General features: G+C 50.2%; 1 pseudogene across 1 annotated transcript; it reads left to right on the forward strand.

The window, feature by feature from the left end:
- Positions 1-10674: 10674 nt before the first annotated feature.
- Positions 10675-11862, forward strand: LOC115838626 (annotated as a pseudogene). Its single transcript, XR_004033684.1, has 2 exons — positions 10675-11259; positions 11449-11862. The product of XR_004033684.1 is annotated as a DNA damage-regulated autophagy modulator protein 1-like (transcript).
- Positions 11863-14613: the final 2751 nt, after the last annotated feature.

A 14613-nucleotide genomic window follows, 5' to 3' on the forward strand; every position in this document is an offset into this window, starting at 1 on the left:
CCTCTTGATATATGCATCTGTCCTATTAGTTCTGTCCCTCTAGAGAACCCTAATACAGAAGGTTTCAGTTAGATCACAGGAGCAACTTTCTGACGGTGACCTGGAGAAAGGTACCCAGGGCCTTCTGAAGGAGGAGCAGCTTTTACCCAAGGCCTGGGCCTGCTACATGGATTTCCAAGTCAATCTGGCTGGAGGCAGAGGGGCGCCCTAGCTCACCTTTAGAGTCCCTCCCCTTGGGGAAGAGGAGCCCCTAACAAGGAAGAGGGAAGCAACTGGCTCTTCTCACCCCCGCTCTGGGCCTGGTTTAAATGGGGGTGATATGGGGGAGGTAATAGCACGTACTTCAGAGGAGCAAGGGAGATAAATGTGTAAATAAAGCCTCTAAGAAAGTAACACGCACATGGCAGATACTAAATAAACACTAGCTGTTATTTTGTTTTGTTTTATTTATTTTTTAATTTTTTTTAGACGGAGTTTTGCTCTGTTGCCCAGGCAAGAGTGCAATGGCACCATCTTGGCTCACTGCAATCTCCGCCTCCTGGGTTCAAATGATTCTCCTTCCTCAGCCTCCTGAATAGCTGGGATTACAGGTGTATACCACCACACCCAGCTAACTTTTGTTATTTTTAGTAGAGACAGGGTTTCACCATGTTGGCCAGGCTGGTCTCGAACTTCTGATCTCAAACGATCCACCCATCTTGGCCTCCCAACGTGCTGGGATTACAGGCGTGAGCCACCGCACCCTGCCACTAGCTATTATTTTATTATTATGGTTTCAAGACCACTTGTGAAGGGTCCCTCTGCCAGCTCCTGCCCCTGTTCCCACAATTATTGACTCCCTCTGCCAACCAGTGATACTTCTGCTCAAACTTGAAAAAAAAAAAAAAAAAAAAAAAAAAAAAAACAGAAAAATCCTGGGTTCCTGGAAGGGCACTCCAGGTCTTGCTTGGAGACGTGCAAAGCCTTTGGAGCCAGAGGTGGAGAGTGGAGGACAATGGCGGAGAGAGGAGACTTTGGTCCCCAGGGAGAGCTGCAGGCGGCAGATGAGGGATAGGGTTGGCCTCAGCAGGAGTATGCAGAGAGAGGGGGTGCTCAGACAGGCTGGAAAGAAATTAGAGGGCTCATCAAAGCCAGGGGTGGACACAAACACATCCTACAGCCCCACAAGTACGGGCGCTTGTTTCGAATGTGTCTCACAGAAAGGAATAAATGAAAATAAGTGAACTCTGACAAGTGGGAAAATGTTAAGGGCATGCAGAGGGAATTGTCAGCATCTCCGCATGGTGCCAGAGAACAGGACCCGCTCCAAGCTGGAGGGAAGTTCCCAGAGCCTTTCAGCTAATGCCAGCTCTCACCACTCCCTCAACAATCCCCTGGCCCCTTCACTCTAGGCCCCCCTCCTGCAGGGAGGAGGGGGAGCTCTCCGGGCACACGCCTTCGAGGCAGGGCATGGTGACCTCCTTTCTGATCTGCCCCCATCCCCACGCCCTGGGGCAGCACAGTGACCTCAGTGGCTGCTGATGGGTCAACAATTCCCCAGAAGACCAAACCCAGACAAAGTGCCATTTAACATGCTAAGCAGCCCTACAGTCTGCACAAACCCTTTGTAAGCCCCACCCTCCACCTGCCATTTTGACACTGACTTGATGCCTGTGGCTTTCAGAGGTGGCCCTGGCACCAGTCCTTCTGCTGGGCTAATGCTGACATCACCACAGGACTCCCCCTTGGTCAGGGCTGTGGGGCTGTTGGGCCACCGCTTTTCTCAAGGTGGCCCGGGCTACCCCGCCTGATGTCACCCCAGGTACCACAGTCTGGGCTGTTGCCATCCATTTTAGAGGAGCCACTGAGGCCTGCTGTCCCCATCTCAAGCTCCTCTGTTGCTGAGCAGCTACTCAGCTTTGGCATCTCATTCCAGCTGTGCCTCTCCCGCTTTGTCTCCAGTGAAAATGGAATCCATCCCCTCGCTTTTTACACCCCGCCCACCTCCGTTTTGTGTCTTTATATGTTTACGCACCTGCCTCTCCCACTAGAGCGAGAGCTCCTTGAAATCAGAGTTCTGGTTCACTCATCTCTTAAGCCCGGGGACTGGTTCAGGGCCGGGCTCCTCATAGCAGGTGGTCACTAAGCAGCCACCAAGTGAATCGCGGAGGTGACCACGCAGTGCAAGGTCAATGTGACCCAGCAAGAGAAATCTTCCAATGGACCCTGAAGCCAGGCACCAGGAACTTGAGCTCTGGCCTCATCCCGCCAACCCTCCCATGCATGATGGGAAAGCAAACACCAGCCTTTGTCCTTTGTATAGAGGACCTCAGCCTGCGCCTTGGATGGGGAGAGACTCTCCCTGTCCTAGGAATGAAACCTTGTACACAGGGCTGCAAAACAGCCTGTCTGGTTACTCACCATGCCGCCTGCCAGCCCTTTCTCTTCAGGGACAGAGAAAAGGTGCAGATCCAAATGCCAACGTGAGTGGTCCTGCCCCACCGAGGCCCCAACTTACAGTGAGTCTACTGCCTTGCCCTTACCTCCAAGGGCTGCCTGCAGAGGGGGCTGGCTGCCCTGTGCTGACCTCGAGCCACACCCTTTGCACAGAAACAGACTCTAGCAGGAGGTGGCGGGGAGGGACGGAGGACAGGGCCCAGACAGTGAGACTTGGCTGTGAGGCAGGAAGAAGGCTCGAGAAAAACCCCGCTGGGCCTGCAGGTCCGCAGGCTGCTTCCCTGAGAAGAGCCTTGGGTATGGCTCTGAGAGGCCCACGAGTGACAGATTGAGAAGGTGTCCAGGTAGAAAACTGTTCATTAAAAATATAAAATAACAATAACAAGAGCTGTAAATTTGGAAAAGGAGAAGGTGACTTTATTTCTTGTAAAGGGTTACAACTGCAAGGTGGCCATCCCACGGGCTCGGAAGCACAGCCTCCAGCCAAGACCAGAGACAGGTATTTCAAAGAAGGAGAGGTTGGGGTAGGAGTTTTATGCTGAAAGGGTTGGCTGAACATAAATATTCATCAGTTTGCAGGAAGAGGAAGAGCTGTGAGTATTCATGAAAGTGGCCCTGACACATGTGTATTGAACAAACATGTATATTACAAGTGACCTCTATTTGCATTGGGGTGGAGATTTAATATGGAAGTGTATTACCATTAGGCCCTATAGGTCAGAGGGGCTTTTCAGGACACAAAATTGCGTGAATGCACAATCTCTATAAACTGACCAGAGTCAGTACATGGTCAGTGGCCACCTTACCAGGAGAATGTTACCAAAATCAGCCTCTTGTCCAATCAAAGCTGTAGCTATGGATGGTGGAATAGGGGCTCAGGCAATCAACATCTGTGAACTGTGATGAGCTGTAATTGTCGTAATATTGCTTATCTCAAGGCCAGTGCTTGTTTAGCTGCTAGAGAAAAAAACCTCGTGGCCGTTAGAACATAGTTTGTTCTTTAAGTATGGATAGTGTGTGACTTACCCTTGCCTGGGGTCCTGTTTATAATTTGGTATATTATTTCCAAAATGATTCTGTCGGTCTTACGTTCTCTATTTTCACATTAATGCTTGTCAGTTGTTGTGTCTAAGTTTGAAAAGGAGGGGGATACAACCAGATGTGTCTGACCTCCTGTCCTGTCATGGTGAGAAACAAAGTTGTAAGGTTTTTCTAGGGACCCCCTTGGCCAAGGCAGGGGTCCGTTCAGTCAGTTGGGGAGCTTAGAATTTTACTTTTAGTTTACAAAGCAGACACTGGTTTCTTCGCTGGATCACTCATTCACTCAACACACAGGAAGCACTCAGCAAAGGGTCCCAATCCCTCCTCCATGGAGGCCATTGTCCTAGGGGGCAGGGAAGCACACAAATCACTGATTATACGGCAGGCACCATGGTAGAGGTAATGTAATCATTTCTTGCTTTGGAAGGACAGAAACGGGGAGGGAATCTTATTATGCTTTTGGGCAAAGATGCGCAGAAGCTTGAGGCTGACTCAGGTCAGAGGCTGATGTGTCTGAGACCCAGGTATTCTAGTAACTGACATCAAGTGGGAGGAAGATTTTGTAACCACGATGGAAAGAAATTCTCTTTTACCAAGCACCTGTTATGGGCTAAGTGCCGTCATTTCATTTGCATTGACACCCTGGAAGGTGGGTTCCTCCACTCTCAGGTGGGGGAATTGACAAGCTGCATGCATTTTATTAAAGTTTATAAAGTATTTTTGGATCTATGACTGCATTTCACCCTCACTAGATCCCTATGAGGAAGGCACTGGTCTCCCTTATTTGGAGGATTCATAACCTGGGGCTCAGAGAGACAAAACATGACTTCCCCAAGGCCAAACTGTCTGACCTCACATCTAGAACACTTTGCTGCCCCCTTACACATTGTAATGAATGGCCAGGCCGAGGGTTTAGAAGACAGGCTACGGGGCTGTGAAGGCACTAGGCTGGGAGGAAACAGACCATTATAAGTCATCAGGGGAAAGGAAACTCCTGCCCTTGGCTTCAAAAAGCCAACTGTGGGCCACCAAGGAAGGGCCCAGGCAGACATTGCCTTAAGAAGCCTTCGGTGCCCTGGTTGACTTTAAGGGCTGACAGGTCAATGAGGGCTGTTTGGCCTTTAGGAGGCACATAAAGAGTGCGTGGAAAAAGATGGGCAACCCGTCCTGTCCTCCACTCTAAGGACAGATGGCATTGTCAGTACTGGGGGCACTTCTGGAGGCTACACTGTGAGAGGGCACAAAGTGAGCACTGCCCCCTTCATCCAGTAGGTGCCTGGAAGGCCCTACTGTGAGTAAGGTACCATCGCCGTCGACCCTGAACAGAGCCTCGAAGAACCCGACACGATAGACGGGCCCCACCCCAGGTGGAGGGTGCAGACAGTGTACTCGAAAGGAGAGGAGGTGACGGGAAGGCCTGGCTTCTCACAGAACCTCAGCCAGGTTCCTTCAAGAGAGAAGTGAAAGATAAAAATCCAGGCAGCCAGAAGAATGGTAGTGGGATGAGGGGACATCCCCTGAAACATGAATAATGGCTCCAAAGAGAATGATGGCAGACACTGGGAGGGTGTGCAGGACCAAGGAGGCCATGGGGGTGCTGGGATCCATGGGTGGAACCAGAGACCCCAAACAGACAACCAGGGCCAGTGGACTTGACCCGGGCCTCTCCTCCATGTGTGTACAGGCTCCACTTCCTCTCCATGCTCCAGTATCACTTGGTCTTGTGTCGCTTAGCCTACTAAGTTTGTCCAGGTCACTCTGCCCAACCTCACCATGAGCCCTCCCTACTCTTGTCCCTTCTGCTTAAGGAGCCAGAGAAAACAACTACAGATTCTTGTGCCCTGGGGCATAAGGGAAACTGTGGATGCCCAGGGGAGAGAGGGAGAGAAGCCTGGGGGTGGCAGGAAGATGGGTGTTAGCAGCCCTCACTTCAACCTAAGAGGGCAAAAACCCAGACTAACACAGAAAACAAAGTAGATCAATGTTTCCCGCTGAGATCAATGTTTCCCACTGTGTGTTCCACAGAAAAGTCACCAGGAATAAAGGGTTCTGTGGTCCAATAAGTTTGGGAAAAGCAGAGTTAAGCAGATTTCCATAGCAGAATTCCCAGGGCCTTTAATGTGCTAATACACACGGTGAACCTCCAAGACGGAGGCAGAGCATGCAGCGCAGCCCAGCCTTATGTGACCAAGGAACCCTTTCATCACAGTGGGTTTCTCAGGACCAATGTGCTGGGGAACATGCCTTGGAAAATAGAGAACTAGACCAAGGCGATCCAGTTTCCAAACTGAGTGTTTAGTCTCCTGTGGGATTCGGTGATCGAGTGGGGTAGACAGGGCTAAGACTTAGCTCTTCCACTCTCTCGGGAGGCACTTTGTCTCTCTGGGCCTCCATGTCCTCATCTCAATAATGAAACCTGTGCTGCCCAACTGCCGTCTCCCAGGATTCTTTTGAGGATCAAAGCAAATACATAGACCCCTTTTAAACTACAGCTCTGTAAACCAAGGGGCATAAAAGGCAACCCCCCCTTGAAAAGACAACATATTCCACAACACGATTTGATGTACAAAAGCTCTCTTTACAAATAACTTTTAAAAGAACTTATCCATTGTATAAAGCAAGATCCACCTATGAAAGATAAAGATGAAGCAATGGCAGAAGAAAAGCAAAGGCAATGGCAGAGAAAGCCCTATGATGTGTGGAGCATAGTGGCAGAAAGAAGATGCTGATTGTGCCCAGGGCCCTGGGTCTCAGTCTGGTCTGCCCTGGACCTGCTGTGTGGCACCAGCCAAGTCTCTCTTTTCTTCCATGCATGAGGGGGTTGGGCAAGATGACCCCCAAGGCCCACCCAGCCCTGAAGTCAGAACTGAAGGCCCCCACACTGCTTTGGGCAGCCCATCACCCCAGGGGATCTGTCCAGGTGAATATCTGAAAGGTGTCAAAGGGGAAGGACAAAACTGCTCCAGGAGAAGCTCCATGGGGCTAGCCAAAGTAGCCAAATCTGTCCATGGGCATGAATTTGGCTATGAAACTAGAGATGAGCCAAAAATCAGAAACAAGATGCATGCAGAAAGAGAATGGGAAAAGCTTCCTTCCCCACAAGAATTTCTGCCGCTTCTACTTAGGCCTCAGCCCCTTCCTACAGGATGCAGAGGTGACCAAGGGTAAACAGGGAGAGGCTGGCCAGGCGCAGTGGCTCACGCTTGTAATCCCAGCACTTTGGGAGGCCGAGGCGGGCGGATCACGAGGTCAGGAGATCGAGACCACGGTGAAACCCCGTCTCTACTAAAAATACAAAAAATTAGCCAGGCGTGGTGGCGGGCGCCTGTAGTCCCAGCTACTCGGAGAGGCTGAGGCAGAAGAATGGCGTGAACCCGGGAGGCGGAGCTTGCAGTGAGCCGAGATCGCACCACTGCACTCCAGCCTGGGCGACAGAGCGAGACTCCGTCTCAAAAAAAAAGAGGGAGAGGCCAGGTTTCAGCCTGGGTTGCTGTAGGATCCCTTTGAGGGAAACAGGTCCTCAAAGTACAGGATGTCATAAAGGCTAGTTTGATGGATGAGGGAGCAAGCAGCCCCCTCTCAATCAAGAGTCCCACGGATTAGAGGGACATCCTGCACCTGCTTCCGCTGAGGGCTTCCCTCTGACACCATGCACTTCACTTTCGCTATTTTCCACAAGAATAAGAAAGTTCATTGTAGACTTGCTGCAGTCTACAATTACTGCTTGGGATGCTGAGGGACAGTCATAAAGAGTGCTCTATCCTTTCTGTACAACAAAAGAGCAGTCTGGACTTGAGCACTTGAGCCCTGTGCTGTGTGTGTGTGTGTGTGTGTGTGTACATGTGCACATTCATGTTCAGCAGCGATACTGCTTCCCAGCCCTCGGTTTATGTGAGGAGGGTAAGCATGTGGCAATGAGGTCAGGAGACAACCTGAGATCGTCTGGCACTTAGTGATTCTGTCTGGGGACATAGCAGGTGCTGACAGAATCTATCACTCTGCAAGTGTACAGACTCTGTGTGACAACAATGTACGTAACAGGGTCTCCAGGTGTGTGGAGAGGCTCTTGCCTTATGGGTGAGCATGAACAAGGGACAGCAAGTCAGCTTGTGATGCAGTGGGTGTCTCTCCCCATAGGAGCATACGGGGGCTGTTGGATTTGAGATGTATGTGTTTGTACACACATGCACATTTGAGTGTGTTGGTGGCAGCAGCCTAGAATTCTGGCCTCATCTCTGAACCAACTCACTCTAGGACCTTGGCCATGTTGCTTTCCCCCTTTAGGTTCTTGGCCTCCTCAGCTATAAAGAGGAGGGGCAGACCACATTGTTCAAGTTCTGCAGTCTGATCTCCTGAAGTGTGTGTGGATTGGGGGGTGGGAGAACAGGATGGGATGCAGCCCCAACAGGGCGGAGCCTTCTCCCCCTACCCCTTGCCACAGCAGCCTCTCCTGGCAGCAGGGCCCCAGCCTTCCCAGTGGAGGGCAGAGGAAGAGAAAAATCTCTCCCATGGGAAGGCGAATTTCATTGACTGCCCATGAAATGCTCAGGATTCACAAGCCAAGAAGCCCTCACCTGCTCAGCCCCAGCAAAGGGGGCTGAGTTTGGGGATAGAAGCACTTGGTATGGGGGTTTGAATTTCAGAGCCATGAGCCTGGCCTGAGGCTGGCATCATCTCCCCAGAACCACATCCCACTCCCAGCAGCTCCAGACTAGTTTCCAGGCTACAGGGGTGAGAGGCGGAGAGCGTTAACCCCTTGCCAGCCAGAAAAGCTGCCCTGGCTCACCGTGGTCAGTATCCTGCACCTCCCACTAACTTGAACTGCCTGATTCAGAGACTGGGGGACGCTCCAGACAAAAAGGGAAGGAAAAGCTAAACTACAGCGCCCTGAGCTCCCCTCCAGCCAGCCCTAGTTAAAAGTCATAATGAAGGGACACTTTCCCCAGTGGACCTCCTTCTTCGACCATCTTTTCCTTTTTCTTTTCCTTTTCCTTTTCTTGTCAGAAAGACTTTAATTGAGTCTCCTTGGGGAGAGGCGGCTTCTTCTAATTCAGCTCTTAATTAACCCAGCACACCCCAAAGAGGCTGCAGAACTACTCGTAAATTAAATATGAAAAGCATTATTTATCTAGGCACAGCCTTCCAAGGGCTCCGATTCTGACGTTTATAGTTACTAATGAAGATGGATTTGGAGGGAGAGAAGTCGGAGAGGAGAGAGACTATTGCCCGGGGAGAGAATGGAGCCTGTGGCCTTGGTGCGTGTCTTCCAGGGTTGGGGGAGTGTAGTCCTCTCAGGCCAGGGGAGCGTGACCTTCAGTTTTTGCTTGCCCGGATCTTTGGAAGGTGAGGGAGGATCAGTACAGGCTCAGGGATCTTGCAGGGTTATTGCCCGAGGCTCTCTCCCACTAGCCCCAGACCCCACTCCCTGCCCCGTGCCTCATTCCCCCGCCTAACCATTCTCCTCCTTGCTCCCTCCCTGTCTCCATCCCACCCCTTCTTATGGAAGAAAAGGAAGATGGGGGGAGGGGGGAGCAAGAAAAACAGGTGAGAGAACTGTAATGATTCTTCTTATAACATCGATTGTTCAGGAAAAGGCAGCACTATGACTCTCCTTCCTTCTCGGGGCCTTCACTGTGTCTCTAGAAGCTCCCACCCCATGTAGTTGCACGTTCCCAACTCAGTCCAGGTATAGGAGTTCAACTTCCCATTCTTAGAAAACCACAGGAAGGAGGATTCTAGTTTGGGATTTGCTCTCTCAGGAGTCCTCAGCCTCATTTTTCCCATAGACGAGTCTGTGTTCATTTCTTCCTATGCCTTTTTCCTTTGGCCTCTTTGGCCTCTAGAGAAAGGAGTGACATGTGCCTTGGTTCTCCTAGGAAACCAGTCCCTCTTTAAAAGGTTAAAATCCCTCCAGGCCTTGTCCAGCTGATGATTTCAAGGGCACTCTCTGAGCTCCTCTGCCACCCACTCTAAATCAGGTGCAACACTAAACTCAAGGAGCAGCACTAGACATAGTCTCAGCCTCCACAGAGTTTCCAATGCAGTCAAGGAGGACACAGGAGAAAGAAAAAGCATGTCAAGATGCCCCACATTTCCCAGGAAGTGAGTGAGTAATCCCAACTTTGTTCCACTACAGGCACGTAGGGGAGAGGGGGTTAAGAGAGACAGAAGTTCTAGCCAGGTTCAGCTAAAGCCCTTGCTGCCTGGAAGCAGGGACCTTGGACTCAGTACAGACATCTGAGACTATTGTGTCGTCACCTCTGCTAGGCTCCACTTAAGCAGCTTCTGTGCCACCTGAAAGCCTGGAGGTTAGGTGTTCTGGTGTTCTGATATCTAGACAAAGACAGCCTTCGACACCCAAAAGCCCTTACCAGGCACTGTCAACAACTAACACAGCAGAAAAACACTAAGGTGCTGAGCCTTGAGTTCGGGCTTCCCATTGCAGACAGACATCACCTAACTACCAGGCATTCCATTCCACTGGAAAACTTCAAATACGATTTTTACAAATTCTCAGCAACAGCAACAAAAAGCTGGCTGCAGACAAGGACAGCTTCTGCTTAGCTAAGACAACAGACAAGCTGCCAACTACAGAATTGGACATTCTCTACCCAAAACTATGCAATGAGATTAATTTCGATGCTTCAGCACCCTTTTCCTCTTTGCCACCAATCCTATCTATTGTTGTACTTTGACACTCTCCATCATCTAACTAGAGGATTTCTTACCCTACCTCCCTCATCTTGATCCTGTTATTTTTGACCTCCTGAGGTCTTCTGCCCCTGAAGAAAAAATAATTCTCCAACGTGTTTGTCTCAGCCCATAGCCACTGCTCTGTGTTTGACTGACAGCAAACATTTAATAACTATTCCTTTAAATATTTTAGAAGGGAGCTTTCCTTCTAAAAGTCCTGTTTCCCTCCTATAATTAATCCGAAACTTAAATTTTTTTAAAAAATTGGACTTTGGCCCCATGTCAAGAATATACTTCTGTTTAGGTTATTTACAACCCTATCAGTAAAACTTGGCCCATCAGAAATGGAAACTCATATTGGAAGTAGTCCGGTAGGGCCAGGGTGGGAATGCCAGAGCGGGCGTCCTCGCCAGTGACCCCACGCCGCCCGCCCGCTCCCAACCCGGCCCCCGCCGGGCGTCTGAACCAAAAGCGAAAGGAACCCGACCCCCCGCGTCCCCTCCGCCGCGCGCCTCCGACCCTGCCGGGCCGCTTTGTGACTTCACTCGTTTCGCAACAAGCCCGGGGAGCCCGCGCCCCACCCACTCTGGCCGGCAGCCTCGCCGCCAGCAGCCTCGCTCCGCTCCTCGCCCTTCCCCTCCCTCCGGGGCTTGGCCTGCCCCGGCCCTCGCGGAGCCTCCCCTCCCACCGTCCGTGACCGTCAGTGCCCGGCCGCCGCCTCCAGGCAGCCCGGAGCAACCCGGCGCCCGGCCCCGCTGGACGCAGCACTCCGTCGGCGGCGCGATGCTGTGCTTCCTGAGGGGAATGGCTTTCGTCCCCTGCCTCTTGGTGACCTGGTCGACAGCAGCCTTCATTATCTCCTACATGGTCGCCGTGCTGTCCGGGCACGTCAACGCCTTCCTCCCCTACATCCGTGATACAGGAACACCACCTCCAGAGAGTGGTATTTTTGGATTGATGATAAACTTCTCTGCATTTCTTGGTGCAGCCACGGTGTACACAAGATATAAAATCGTAGAGAAGCAAAATCAAACCTGCTATTTCAGCACTCCTGTTTTTAACTTGGTGTCTTTTTTTTTTTTTTTTTTTGTGTTTTTTTGAGACAGGTGCTCTGTGAGGCTGGAGTGCGTGGGCGATTGGCTACTGCTCCGGGTCACCATTTGCTCAGCCTCTCGTAGCCCGCCCCGCCGGAATTTTTTTGTATTTTTGGACAGGTTCACGGTCTCGATCTCTGACCGTGATGCCGCTCGGCCCCAAGTGCTGGATTACAAGCGTGAGCCTGCGGGCCTGGTCTTTAGTGCTTGATTGTGCATGTTTCGGATGTGCTTGCCGATTTTGAGGAGTTGCTGTGCCTTTTCGGCCTTTGTCTGTGGTGTCGTGTACACGCTTCTACAGTCCATCCTATCTTACAAGTAATATCCCGAGTGGAACAGTCTCTCGACATGCCGCATACGGATGTTCATCGCTGCCGTTTCTTGCGCAGCTGTCATCCCCATGATTGTCTGTGCTTCACGAATTTCCATAACCAAGCTGGAGTGGAATACAAGAGAAAAGGATTGTGTATATCACCTAGTGAGTGCGATCTGCGAATGGACAGTGGCCTTTGGTTTTATTTTCTACTTCCTAACTTTCATCCAAGATTTCCAGAGTGTCACCCAAAGGGTATCCGCAGAAATCAATGAGGATATTTGAAGAAGAATTCCATCTCACTCAGTGAATGTCGCAGGCCATTTCTAAAAGTGCAACAGAGGACAGACAGGGTATTGAGGCCACCCTGATTATTGGGATGCATCTGCAGCACATCCAGGACTTGAATTTCATTAAGAGTTCCTAATAGTCTCCCTCCCTCCCTCCCTCCCTCCCTCCCTCCCTCCCCTCCCTCCCTCCTTCTTTCCTTCCTTCCTTCCCTTCCTTCCTTCCTTCCTTCCTTCCCTTCCCAGCCGCCGATCGATCTTCTGGGATGTGAGGAGCGCCTCTGCCCGGCCGCCCGTGGTCTGGGAAGTGAGGAGCGTCTCTGTCTGGCAGCCCCATCTGGGATGTGAGGAGCGGCTCTGCCGGGCCGCCCATCATCTGGGAAGTGAGGTGAGCCTGTGCCCGGCCGCCCCGTCTGGGATCTGAGGAGTGCCTCTGCCCGGCTGCCCCGTCTGGGACATCTACCAGGGAGGCCAGACGCAGTATGGGGGCTGGACGTGGTGGCTCACACCTGTAGTCCTGGCACTCTGGGAGGCCGAGGCGGGTTGATCACTTTGAGGCTAGGAGTTCGAGACCAGCCTGGCCAACATGGCGAAACATATGAAAAATACAAAAAACAAACCAACCAACCTAGCAACAACAAAACAACAAAACAAAAAATGCAGTCATACTCTAATTTTTTCTATTTTCCTCCCTTTCTGATCCTTTATCCCACTTTCTTTTTCTTCCTCTTCCTTCTCCTTCTTCTTTGTCAAAGACACAGAGGATTGAGTTATTATCATTGATCCATACAAAGTCCCTCTCTCATTTATATTCTTTCATTCCCACCCCCCATTTCTATTCCCCGTCTCCCCATGTGCAACCTTCCTAATATGTTTGATATGCATCTGTTTGTCTGTATGTATTTTTAGAAAAAAAAAAAAGAAATAGTCTTGCTGTAATGACAATTTCTTCCCTTCTGACTGTTTCGCAGAAAGTGTTTAACTCCACTCAGGAAAGCTTCCCACCATGAAGGGATAATAAAAACTGGATCCTTCATGTTGCAATAAATGACATTCCCAACATAGTCACATAGTCTGTGCCCCACTGAGAATCTACTTCTTTTGTGGCCATCAGACTTATACCCACCTACCATACACTAACTTTTCCTGTTTTCAGGACAATTTTTAGAGACTTTCAGATATTTAAAATTACCACCCCTCTAGTAGATCATGTTCCCTGAAAAGAATGTCCAGAAACTTTCAAAAAGAGGTGAGCAGAGGCTACCTGAGCACTGTCAAAGAGGACAACCAACTCTTTCTTCGTGCACAGTGTACAAACTGCAATTCCCACGGTAGGGATCCTTCAGCCAGAAGAGATGGTCCAAAACTTCTCCTTCTCCCTACTGAGACAACATCAATTATGCAACTTCTGGCTCTGGAAGCCAAACCAGCCAGTTTAAATGTATATGCATAAGCCACAGTTGTCAGGGGTGATCATACGGTCCTGAATTTGGTCTTAGTTAGCTGAGGGGAATTTACACTACAGCAAACCTTTCTTGCTGCAGCCATATAGAGACTGCAGACTCGAGTAGAAGAGTCTGTAAGTAGGCTAAAAGAAAAAGCCACCTGGATCTCCAGAAAAAGATCAGCTGGATTTGGGACACATTTTCATTGTCTGGAGTTGATAATCCAGGCTCCTATCTTCAGGGCCTGTTATAAGAACCAATAGCAATCTTTGTTTGTGGTCACTGCCTGTGTTGCAGCTAGCTGGTGTCTTCTATTCAGAGTCTTTAATGCTACTGTGCAGCTTTTGTCACATCAGAAGATTAAAAAACTCACCCTGCCACAAAAGGAGCAGGAGAGACTAACTCATCCAACGACAGACTGCAGTCTCTCAACAACCTCCTAATCATCACAATGCTGGCAATGGTGAAGGCCCGAACATCACAGATTCATGTTTTGCAGCTTGGCTTTGCCCTGGCCAAAAGGGATCACTGGGGAAGAGAGAAGCAGCCCCTGCCAGGGACTGACTTGGCACTTTCAGTTAGCCCTCAGTGTTCTCCAAGTCACAAAAATGACCAGACATCCTCTGATCCTGGCTAATACGAGTGACTGCAGCTTCTTTACCAATGATGGCCTTCGCCTCGCTCCGTTCCTCCTGCCTTCCGGATGAAACGTATTAAGACACATTTCTTCCCTTTTCCCAACAGCATGCAATTCACAGCAAAGGTCTGCTTCCTTGAGTCCTTGAGTCCCAAAATCATCTAACCAAACTCAAATCCCGTAAGAGGTCCTTTCTAACACCCTTCTGCCAACACTCTCCATGTTCCTCATGAGGTGCGTTTACCCTTTGTTGCAATGGCCAATAAACCAACTTTGTTCAGCTCAAGTGTGTTTCTGGTGGCCTTTAGCTGGAGGGCTAAATGCAATGACAGATACGGAAGCAACTTGACAAAAGGCAGACGTCGGAGTGTGCTATGAGACGTGGCTCTGTTCAAGTGGGAACTTATATTAATGTAGAGAGGAATTGTTAGGCTAGCACTGAAAGTGAAAAAGGTATTTTGCAAGCATTTCTGCATATGACCACGTTTAGGGCTGGAGGAAAGTGTTTTCTGCCTTTTTGCCAGACAGACAGGAAAACAACTATTTTGATCAACAAGGTAACCAGGGACCCAAATATGAGAAAGAGAAAGACATTGAGAGTGCTGATGTTGGTTGACTCGCCACAGAGTTACAGTGCCTGGGGCAGCGAGCAGGGGTTTGTGCAGAA

The sequence above is a fragment of the Nomascus leucogenys genome, chromosome 15, assembly GCF_006542625.1.
Source record: "Nomascus leucogenys isolate Asia chromosome 15, Asia_NLE_v1, whole genome shotgun sequence".
NCBI lineage: Eukaryota > Metazoa > Chordata > Mammalia > Primates > Hylobatidae > Nomascus > Nomascus leucogenys.